The sequence below is a fragment of the Oratosquilla oratoria genome, chromosome 33, assembly GCF_046742065.1.
Source record: "Oratosquilla oratoria isolate Oo_2021 chromosome 33, ASM4674206v1, whole genome shotgun sequence".
Taxonomy (NCBI): domain Eukaryota; kingdom Metazoa; phylum Arthropoda; class Malacostraca; order Stomatopoda; family Squillidae; genus Oratosquilla; species Oratosquilla oratoria.
Window position 1 is genome coordinate 21,265,565 of NC_134809.1, and position 12,500 is coordinate 21,278,064.

Consider the following 12,500-nt stretch of genomic DNA (forward strand, 5'->3'; position numbering starts at 1 on the left):
TTCCTCTCCCTCTCTCCGTCCGTCTCAACCATTTCATCTGGTTTCCCTTCTTTCTGTCTTCCCTTTCTTCTCTCTTCCTCTCTTATGCCTCTCAGTCTCTTTTCACTTTCTTATCTCTTCCCTTATTTCTACCCTCCTCACTTTCTCATTCTTCTTTTCTATCTCCCCTTCCTTTTATTTCTCTTCTCTCTTCCCTTCTCTCTCCCATCCCTTCTCTTTTCTCTTCCCTTTCTCTCCTTCCCTCACTCTTCCCTTTCTCTCCCTCATTCTCTTTCCCTCCCCATTTCCTCTCTATTCCCTTTCTTCTCTCTCCTCTTCCCTCTCTGTCCCCATTCCTCTCTCTCCCCTTCCATCTTTCTCCCCTTCCCTCTCTCTCTCTCTCTCCTTCCTCACCTTCCCGTCCCTCTCTCCCCGTTCCTCTCTCCCCGTTCCTCTCTCCACTGCTCCGTTTATCTCTCTCCCCGCTCTTAGGTCTGTCCATATCTTCACCTTTCTCTTCATTTCGCATTTCTCTCTCCTTTCTCGCATTATCTCTCTTCTATCTTGTTTCTTGTCCCCCTCTCTCTCTCTCGCCTTATCTCGTGACCCATCAAAGGGCAGATGATGACCTGGAGCACTCTGAAGCAATCTGGTGACAAAAAAGAAAAAAAAAATCTCTCAGGCCTATAAGACCTTTTCTATATTTATTTTCTTCTTATTTTTTTTTTATTTATTTTTTTTTTTTATTGGGAGTGGAATGTCACTCCCACGGGCTTTGAGTCCGTGTGGTGGGTGTTTATGGAAGACACACCTTGCAAAAGTTAAAGTGGGAGGGTTTAGATCGTAAGACGAGTCATAAGGAGAACTCGCCCTCTATACATCTTCCTTGTCCTGTTCCTCCTCTTTCTTCCTTTTCTTCTCATTTTCATTCTCCTCTTCTCTCTCCTCCTTCTCCCTCTCCTCCTTTCCTTCCCTATCCCTCTTCTCCTTTCTCCTTCTTCTTCTTGTTCTCCTCCTATTTCTCTTTCCTCTACTTCACCTCCTTTTCTTCCCTTCCTTCTTTACATTGTCCTTCTTCCCCATCTCCATTGCATTCCCTTTCATTCTCCTCATTTCTATTTCCAGTTCCTCCTGCTCCCCTTCCTCTTCCTCCTAATTCTCCTTCTGTTCTTCCTTTTTTTCCTCCTACTTCTGGTCCCTCTCTTCCTGCTCCACCTCCTACTGCTCCTCCTTTAATCTTCCTTTTACTCCTCTTCCTCTTCCTTTTTTAATGCTCTTCCTATTTTTACTCTTCTTGCTCTTCCTTTTCCTTGTCTTATCCTTCCTACTCTTATTAGTGTTCCTCCTGATGCTATTCTTCTTGTCCCTTTTGCTTTTCCTACTCTTCCCCTACTTCCTCTTCCTGCTGATCCTCTTCATCCTGCTACACCTCTTCTTGCCCCTCTTCCTCCTCCTCCTCCTCCTCCTCCTCCTTCTCCTCTTATTCTTCCTCCTCCTCTCCTCAATCTCTTCCTCCTCCTCTTCCTCCTCCTCTTCCTCCTCCTCCTCCACTTCTTTTCCTCCTTTTCCTCCTTTTCCTCCACCATCTCCTCCCCCTCCTCCTCCTACTCTCCCTCTTGTTCCCCCTCCAAACCTTCCTCACCCTCATCGTTTTGTACCTGCGCCGCTCTCTCCTCCTCACCCTCAAATTCTTTTCCTATTTCCCCTCCTTCTCACATTTCTCATTATTCTCTTTCTCAGTCTCAGGCTCCTTCTTCCGTCTTCTACTATATCTACTATTACCTCTGCTTACTACTACTACTACTACTACTACTACTAACTACTATTACCTCTACTTTCTACTACCACTACTATCATCTCTACTTTGTACTATACTCGTAACTGCTACTCTCTTTACTTATTATTACAAGTATTTACCCACACCACGCATTAAATGTGTTAAAAACTAATGGTACCCTTCTAGGACAGAGTCACGTAGGATTTTTTTTTTCCCAAGGTTATTCTCTATTAGGAAATCTATAATTTTTCTTTCTGCTTCTCCATTGTTCTGCCCTTTTTGAGTCTCTGTGACTCCACTTTTCTGGTACGATATTGTTCTCAAAGTTATCTGCCCTCTTTAAGTCTCTGTGACTACACATTTCTGTTACGATATTGTTGTCAAAATTACGAGTAGCTCTGTTTACGGGCGGCAAAATGTAATTTGTCTTTGTGGCTTGTCATTTCCTATTCCCCAAGTACTCTCGCTACTTCCCCCCCTCCCCTCCTCACTCCTCTCTCTCTCATAGTCATCTGAAACCGCGTAAAACCCTCGTCCGGACCACAAACAGCGTCGTTGGAGAGTCCGCGCCGCTGAAGAGTCCGCGTTCTCCCCAAGAGCTCTCGAGATCCAAAGTTTCAAGAGATTCCAGGATGACCGCAGACGCTGACTCGCCGGAATAAACCACACCTTATCAAAAAGGGCCCACCCTTCGACGCCAGAGGAGGGGATGTCCCATGTGCAGAACCATTACAAAAGTTGTGCTGGATTGGTTTGCCTTTACTCCCTTCGGCGCTGCAGCGTAATTTTTTAGGAGTTTGATATTGCTTGTTCCCAACGATTGTATCTTTTGGTTATTCTTCAGTGATTTTTTTTTTTTAATAAAAAATAGAAATTCTTAGACATGAATTTTCAAAGGGAGGAAAGTGGTCTTCCAGTGCGTTTACTGTTATAGGGTGACTCTTCTACTTGCCATATCTGATATGCTAGTTCACAAAAATAAATAAGACAGTAATATATATATATATATATATGTATATGTATATATATATATATTATATATATGTATATATATATGCGTAAGTAGCCACTAGGAAAAGTAAATTAACGAAGCAGAGCGCTTTCGTATAATTATATCTTCAGTGCAGAAGATGTAATTATACGAAAGCGCTTTGCTTCGTTAGCGTACTTTACCTAGTGGTTACTTACGCATTTGTGAACACACGTTCCTAGTGTTTTCGTTGCATACATATTATATATATATAATATGTATGTATGTACACACATATCCTTCCTTGCTTCCTATTAGTTTTCGTATTCTTCCCTTGCTACTAATATCGGGTCTGCTCATTCTCTGCCTGGCCACAAATCACCCCGTTTTCCCTCAACCCATTGCTGCAGGAACCTCCTTTAAGCTATCTGTCACTTTGCCGTTCTGTTCCTTTAGTGTACCAATCAAATTCCACTATGCTTCTCATTACAACTTTCTGGCCTTTAAACTGTTGAGATTTTCCTTTCATTCTGCACCTTTCCGCTACGATTGCTTCTTTCATCTCGGCACGATTTCCTGATAATCATCTCTTATTGTCCTTTCTTATTTTTCTCTTCTCCAATTTAATATCGTCTCCATTTTCCAGCGCTATCGTTGTTGGTTCCGTCATTCTCTTATTCTTATCGTTTTGTATTATATAAAAATATATACTAAATATTCTTTAAATACCAAACTCTCCCATTTTTCACAACTATCTCGTTCCTCAACTTCCTTATCTTGTTAAGATAAATATTTAAAAGTATTGTATTTATCTACATTTATTTACGTCTGAATTTTCTCTTCACAAATTTTAAATCTCTTATTTCCGTATATAACAACGTAAATAATTCTTCTGTTCTTTCAGTATATTGTTCTTTAATTTGCGTGATTTTATCTGTCTTTTTATGGTATTCTAGTATTTTTCATGCCAGCCTTTTATTTTCTTCTTCAGCTTAGCATTCGTTCCTATTTCCTCTTCGTCTCAGCTTCACATTTTTTCATATATTTTGTTCTTTCAACATTAACATAATAAAATTCTGTTGAAAGTGATGTTGTTTTCTGTGTTAATTATTTTTTGGGAGATACTTTCTAAAGATCTCACTAATCGCCGTGTAGCAGGGTCTAAACTCTATAGAAGACTTACTGCCTGTATAAACCGGTACTTAATTAACAGATTGTCTTCAGTTCCTTTACTTACACAGTATTTTAACTAACATTCATATCTTACCGCTTCATTTATTAGGAAGGATTTTCTGTTTCATTATCTGTTTCCCCATAATTTACACTGAAGTGAAAACATCATTCCAGTTTCATCTCAGAACAATCTAATAACTCTCTTCCGAACCCGTGAACAGTCATATCCTGCAGTCCCCTTCTCATTGGTTTATCAACCAAGACATAATCAAATAAGGGTCTGTTTGTCCCTTCATTGCTTCTTCTTGGAGTAATCACGTACCAGTCTCTTGTCATCAAGCTTATTGCTCTCCAGGAGTCTCTCAGCATCTTTCATCAACTTGTGTCTTCTACTTCAGTGATTCGTAAATTGTCTTATATGACGGAACCTTTCTTGCTTCCAGCACACTCCCACGCTCCCCAACTTTTATGTATTTTTATGAAATTATATACGTGCAAAGTATAATTCTATCGGTCACCCTAACATTTTGTTTTCGACCTAAGATATAAATAGAATATATATATGTATATATATACATATATACATATATATATATATACATATATATGTATATATATATACATATATATTTGCAGTAATTCACAATAACACGGGAAAATAATTTGCAGAAAAAAACATTGGGAAATAAGAAACATAGTCCGAACGTTTTTGTCTATTTAAGGTATCCTAGGACTGTTTAGGTCAAAAGCAAAGGAATTAAGGTGACTGATGTAATTATACTTTCCACGTATGTAACGGCGTGTGCTTGTTCTTGGAATGGTTTTATTATTCTTATCAAACAACGATTAATGAGCAGATGGCTTCTTGTATCCTAACGCTTCCTGGGGATAGAGTGTGCTCTCTCTAGTATCGAAACTACTGTTCTACATTATCCATTACCATATTTGTTTTACATCTTTATCACCAACGGCAACAATGAAAGACAAGTAAAAGTCGAAACTAAATTACCAATTTCTTTAAGAAGAGAAGCGAGTTAACGGGAGAGAGTAAAAGAAAATTTAGAAACGGAAAACATAAAAAACAGAAAGAGGAAAAGTTAGGATTAGATCAGTTTCATTTTTGCTTGATTCTAGGACACCGCGAAAGTATGAAATTCATTAAACTTCTGCAAGTATATTTATGTACGTGGAAGCATAAGTTGATGAAAAGCCTACGCCAGGAGGCGATTAGCTGCGTCTGAAGCCGTTGCGTTTGCCATATGCACTGAGGTTGATGGGCCATGTAACGATCAAAGCTATGAGTCGGAATGTGGAACTCGAACTCACAACTAAGCGAATGCAAGACTAGCACGATTTCGATAACTCCGCCAGCCCGCGCGGGCGCGCGCACACACACACACACACACACACACACACACACACACACACACACACACACACACACACACACACACACACACACACACACACACACGTGGTCTTGGATCACGTGTTGAATTCGTGATCAACAGTTATTAACCTCTCGTATGAGATCTCAGAGTTCGTGTGACCGATCTATAGGTAATACTGTGACCTTACACACACACACACACACACACACACACACACACACACACACACACACACACACACACACACACACACACACACACACAACTCCCCACCCACGAGAGTTGGAGTAACAACCCGCAGCACAGCGATATTGAAATTATTTCAGCCCTAGGCGGGAGTTCCCGCCGTAGTGGCAGGCGAGAACTCGAACCACAGCGCCACGAGGTGTGTGTGTGTGCGTGTGTGTCTGTGTGTGTGTGTGTGTGTGTGTGTGTGTGTGTGTGTTGAATCAAGGGAGATAAACTAAGCAGCAGTTGAAGTAAATTAAAAGACAAATTTGTCGTTAGGCCGCTTTGTAACGTTCCTGCTCAACCTTCTCTTCCTCCCCCTCCCCTTTCTCCTCCTCCTCCTCCTTCTTCTTCTCCTCTTCCTCCTCCTCCTCCTCCTCCTCCTCCTCCTCTTCTTCCTCCTCCTCTTCTTCTTCCTCCTCCTCTTCTTCCTCCTCCTCTTCCTCCTCATCATCTTCTTCTTCCTCCTCCTCCTCTTCTTCCTCCTTCTCCTCTTTCTCCTCCTCCTCTTTCTCCTCCTCTTTCTCCTCCTCTCCTCCTCTTCCTCTTCTTTCTCTAACTCCTCTTCCTCCTCCTCTTCCTCCTCCTCCTCCCCTCCTCCTCTTCTTCCTTCCTCCTCATCTTCTTCCTTTTTCCTCCTCTTCTTCCTCTTTCCTCTTCCTCCTCTTCTTTCTCCTCCTCTTCCTCCTCTTCTTCCTCCTCCTTCCTCTTCCTCCTCTTCTTCCTACTCCTCTTCTTCCTCCTCTTCTTCCTCCTCCCCTCCTCCTCCTCCTCCTCCTCCTCCTTCCTCCTCCTCCTCTTCCTCCTCCTTTTCCTCCTCTCCCTCAGGAGACGTCGGGAACTATTCATCACTACTATCAAGCTCGCGGTCGAAAGGCAAGTTGGAGGAGGAGTTTTGTGGAGCGCCTAAGACATCAAGGACAAAGTTGAGGACATTAATTCTTGCCGACGAAAGACGATGACCCAAGTTGTCACCTTCCACACTCCACACTCCCCTCCTCCCTCCTTCCTCCTCCCTCCACACTCCTCCCTCTTCCCTCCTCCCTCCTCCCTCCCACGCCTCCTCCACCTCCCACTTGGTGCTGGCGCGAGCGAGGATTGTACTGTGCGTTAGAGAGGAAGGAGACGATGGAAGCACGAAAGAATATTTGCACGACACCACGTGTTAGGTGGTTTTATTCACCACAAGGGCTTGCAATTGAGTTTAGATGATCGAGTCCCGGCAGAGGAATTGTTACCATAGGGATCTTAAAATGTGTATATATTTATACAAACATTATATATATATATATATATATATATATATATATATATATATATATATATATATATGCGGAAAAACCACCAAGGAAAAAGATAAACTGATGACCAAGCGCTTTCGTCTATTCAGACATACTCAGGGTACATAGAAATGAAAAAAGAATACAAGAATATATACACAGAGTATATATTCTTGTATTCTTTTTTCATTTCTATGTACCCTGAGGATGTCTGAATAGACGAAAGCGCTTGGTCATCAGTTTATCTTTTTCCTTGGTTTTTCCACATATTTAGAATCACGATTTTATGTGTGTGTGTGTGTGTGTGTGTGTGTGTGTTAGAGAGAGAGAATGAAAATAAAGAAAAAAGTAATATGAAAAATGAAAAAAATAAGTATAAAAATTTTAAGAAAGAAAGTAAGATCAAATACGATAGAATAAAAATATGATAAAAATATAAAAATACAAAACTAGATAAATGCATGATACATAAATAAACGAATGAATAAAATAAATAGATAAATAAAGAAATAAATAAACATATGAATGAATAAATAGAAATGTTACTTTCCTTTCCGCTTATATCAACTCCTCGCGATTGCATTCAGTTGAAGAGTAGAATGGAAATGGAACGAGGCCTGGATCGAAAGACTCTCATTTCTGGACAAGTATGTGACCTCCTTTGAGTAAAATAGTTTAGCGTTAGCCATAACCAAATATCTTAAGACTGCCACCAAGCATATTAGTATTTTCTCATCAAAAGTCCAAAGTTTCTATAATTGGAAACAATCTCGCATATAAGTTCCAAAACTATACAAGAGGTTAAGGATATTCAAGGAGGGTAGCAAAAATAATTCATAGTAACATTTTAAAATTATCATCATTCATTTCCAAGTAAAGATCATCATCCAATACAAAAGGAATTTTGTGGGACCCTGGTCCATAGGGGTAGGGTTAAAGTCTGCATGAAATATTCAAGGAGGGTAGCAAAAATAATTCATAGTTACATTTTAAAATTATCATCATTCATTTCCAAGTAAAGATCATCATCCAATACAAAAGGAATTTTGTGGGACCCTGGTCCATAGGGGTAGGGTTAAAGTCTGCATGAAACGAAGTTAAGGGATCAGCGAAAGCTTGTCCCAGCCAATGGGTAATCGAGTTACTTTTGCTAACTCGCAGTAACCGAACCCGGTTATGCTACACAAAACGAAAACTGCAGTCCTGTTCCGTAGCAGGGGTGGCGCAACAAGAGGAGAGTGGGGGCTAGGAGGAAAGGAAAGAAGGCTATAAAGACAAGTAGATTGATAGATGGATAGATAAACATGTAGATAAATAGATATATAGTTGGATAAATATATAGATGGATAGAGAGACAGATAGGGAGATAGATGGATATATATCTATATATAGAGATAGACATATATATAGGTAGATGGATGCATAGATGGATAGATACATATAGATATATATAAGATGGATGGATAGATAGATACATATAGATATATAGATAGATAAATAGGTAGACTGATGTATAAAAGACAGAGACAGAGAGACGAGGGAGAAGGGGCGACGAATAGGGGAAACGAAGACACGAGAAAGACGAGAGATAGCAAGGGAAAAATGATAATAGAGAAAGACAAGAGAAAGTAACGTGAGTCAAAAGAGAAATTAATACAATAGAAAGAGAAAAGAAAGTGATACAAGAGGTCAGGGAGAAAGAGAAATAAAACAAATGAAATAATAAGTATATAGGTAAAACAAAAATATTTTATTGGCTTTTCCCATTATATATATATTTGATCGTCCGTCTGTTCCCGTTGCCAAGTAAAGTGATTTTTTTTTTTTTTTTTTTTTTTTTTTATAATATCCATTGGTTAATATGCATGTTCTGCTAGCGGATTTGGAAGCGTGTGGCGTTTTCTTTTTCATCCTTCTTGACAAAGGTTCGAATCCTTCACATATCTCCCATTCTTTGCAACTACGCGCCTTCTGGCGTATACTCTTCACCACCTGTTTGATTGGCGTGGCTTCCTACTGGTTTATAGAATGTCCGCTTGTTTATAAAACTCGAAAGTATACGTTAAGTTCTGAAATTGTACGTGCGTGATGACAGACTGTGTATCGTTAATTCGGATTCCATTACCTCGTGCATGTGGGTTCCTTACTAATAGATGGGAGTCTGGGATGTTTACTCTCATATTCATATTCTAACAAGAATAATTCGTAAATCAATCGCACAGATATTTTCTATTCTTCGATGTAAATTTTGAGAAATAGTGCAATAACACGGCTATGTCGTCGACAGCACTCTTTGGGACAGTGGTGACGTCATGGACTTGCTCTCCTCTGATTGGTTAGAATAGTTGTGGGTTTTTCGTTACGATATTTTGTTGAAGAATATGAACGTGGATGATTCGTTTGTTTAGTTGCACTTAGTGTGTCTTGCTTGTTTAAAAAGTATTTTCTTTTTATTATCTCTCTTCATACACACACATACACAAAATAGCTCTCTCTCTCTCTCATCTCTCACACACACACACACACACACACACACACACACACACACACACACGCACACACATATATATATATATGTATGTATGTCTAATGTAGATACAGGATATGATATATATGCAGTATATTATATATAAATACACCTCTCTCTCTCTCTCTCTCTCTCTCTTCCTCTTTCTTTCCTTCTATCTTTACAGTCACTTCTCTTTCGCCCCGTGGAACAGTTGGGAATTCGCCTCGTCATTGTCTTGGTCTCACTTTGTCATCTCCCTTTTTATCTCAAGCCACACATTCTCTCCCTCCTCCCCCTCCTCCTCCCCCTCTCTTACACACAGCCAATTCTTCTTTTCCTTCTTTCGAATTGCCTTTGTATTGCTGCCTCAGTCTTCCACCTTCTCCTTTATCTCTTCCTCTTTTTTTGTTTCGGCTCATTTCTCCTCTCTTTCCATGGCGTCTTTACTCTCTTTACACCTTTTCCCTCCCCGCCCTTCCTTCCTTTCACTGTTCTCTCTTTTCTTTGTTTCTCTTTTGTCTATTTTCCTAATCTCTCATTCTCGATTTTTTTCTTCAAATTTCCGTTCATCATCACCGATCTCATAGCCCGAAACTGTCCTCATCCTTACTCTTTTTGTCTCCGTTCTCCTCTCTTTCGTCTCCCATCTCCCCTCTCCCGTCTCCCATTTCCTCTCTCCCCTCTCCCCTCTCCCCTCTCCCGTCTCCTCTCCTCTCCTCTTTCCCTACCCTCCTCCTTCCCCACTCCCCTCTTCCCCTACTCCCCTCTTTCCCAATTTCCTGTTTCTCCACTCCCCATTTCCCACTCCTCTTTCCCCTTTTTCTTCTTGCTCCACTCTCTCCATATTTCCATTTACTACCTTCCCTTTTCCCCTCTGACAAACTCTTCCCCTTCTTTCTCCTCTCCTTCCTTGTATCCTCTCCTCTCTCTCCTTCCATCTCCCCTCTCTCTTCTTCCATCTCCCCTCTCTCTCCTTCCATCTCCCCTCTCTCTTCTTCCATCTCCCCTCTCTCTTCCCCCATTCCCCTCTCTTTTCCCCCATAACCCCTCCTGTACCCCTCGTAGAACTCCCGGGGGGTCATCACGTGTTCTTTTTACAATAGAAAACGGAATGCGGGGGGGCGGCCCATTCGGCTTTGTTTCGACTCGTAAATCTCGCGGGATTGGGTACTCCTCGACCTCGTAACTAGCGCGATTGCCGCGGCCGGGAACGACCGGGGGCGGGATCGCTGCGCATTCAGAGCGTGTAGTTACCATTGTAGTCTATGGCATCCATCACATTATTGCTCTTTATTCAATATGGACCACGGAGCCTCCCGGCGGCGAATTTGAACGATGGGCACATCAGGAAATTGTGGGATTCGCCCTTTGAATTCTTCTTCTTCTTCGCTTCCTTAGCGTTCTTTGCTGTCTTCGTTCTCTTTGTTATCTCCGCTTTCTTCCCCTTATTCGCTCTCTTCGTCTTCTTTGCTCTCTTCGCTTCTTTGCTTTCTTCGTTCTCTTCGCTATCTTCGCTCTCTAAGTCTTATTTCCTCTCTTCGTCTTCTTTACTCTCTTCGCCGTCTTTGCTCTCCTACCCTTTTCGCTCTCTTCGTCTTCTTTGCTCTCTTCGCCTTCTTCACTCTCTTCGCCTTCTTCGCTCTCATCGACTTCTTCGCTCTCTTCGCCTTCTTTGCTCTCTTCACCTTCTTTGCTCTCTTCGAGTTCTTCACTGTCTTAGTATTCTTCCCTCTCTTCGCATTCTTTGCTCTCTTTGTCTTCTTTACTCTCTTCACCTTCTTCACTCTCTTCGACTTCTTCATTTTCTTCGACTTCTTCCTACCTTCCTTCCTTTCTATACTTACTTTCTTTCCTTACTTCCCTTCTTGTCTTACTTCCTTTCCGTTCTTCCTTCTTATACTTTCTTCTTTTTTCTTTACTTCCTACTTTTTCTTCCTTCCTGTTTTCCCATTCTTCTTTACCTTCAATCGTCCTTCTTCTTCTTCTTCCTCTTCTTCCTTTTGTTGTTCACATTCTTTCTTTTCTGCATTTTGCCCTTCTGCGGAATCATGCTAACCGTTTGTAGACATAATTAAAAAGGATTCAAGATATTAAGAAAACGACAAATTATATTAGTCGTAAAGTTCTCTTGGGTGGATTTGAACAACCGATTAAGAACTGTATTGGGCCAATTTGATTATGATTAATATCATCAAATATCATACCTGTCCAAATTTTCACAGTTGAGCACATCAATCATCAACGTCAACACCACCTTTCCATCCCCATCCCTTTAAATCCACCTCCCTTCTATCTCCCTCCCTCCTATCTCCCTGCTTCCTATCTACCTCCCTTCTGTCTCCCTCCCTCCCGTCTCCCTCCCTTCTATCTACCTTCCTTCTGTTTTCCTCTCTCTCGTCTCCCTCCCTCCCACCTCCCTCTCTCCTATCTTCCTGCTTCCTATCTACCTCCCTCCTGTCACCCTCCCTTCAGTCTCCCTCTCTCCTATCTCCCTGCTTCCTATCTACCTTCCTCCTGTCTCCCTCCCTCCTGTCTCCCTGCTTCCTATCTACCTCCCTTCTGTCTCCCTTCTCCCGTATCCCTCCCTCCTATCTCCCTGCCTCCTATCTACCTCCCTTCTATCTCCCTTCCTCCTCCCTTCATCTCTTAACACCCACTTCTGTCCCTCCCACTTCCCTCCACTTTTTCCCTCCACCTGTCCCAGCTACTGTCTCAACACTTTTAACGCTCTCCCTTTTTCTATTCGATTTTCTCAGCCGTCCTCTCTCCCTTTCATCTCTTCCCTTTCCTTCCTTTATTCTTTGCATCTCATGTCACCTCCTCTGTCTCACTCCGTTTTCCATCTTCCCCCATCCCTTCCTTCTCCAATTGTACTTTTCATCTTCCACTGTTCCTTTCGTCGCACTCCATCTCCTTCCTTCCCGTATCCTTCCCTCCCAGATCCTCTTCTAACTCCTTTCCTCTTGCCCTCCTCCCTCTTGTTTCCATCCCACTCATCTTCTTGCCTCCCCGTCCATCTAAGTCATCCACTAGACCAGTTTTTTCCACCTGGGGTCCACGACACTTAAGGGACCTACAGAACATCACAATTGGGACCACAAGCCTGAAACTAGTGGTTGTTAGTGAAAGCTCAACGATTAGATACAGTGATGAGATGGTTTCCGGTAGACTAAACAAAAGTAACACATAAGCG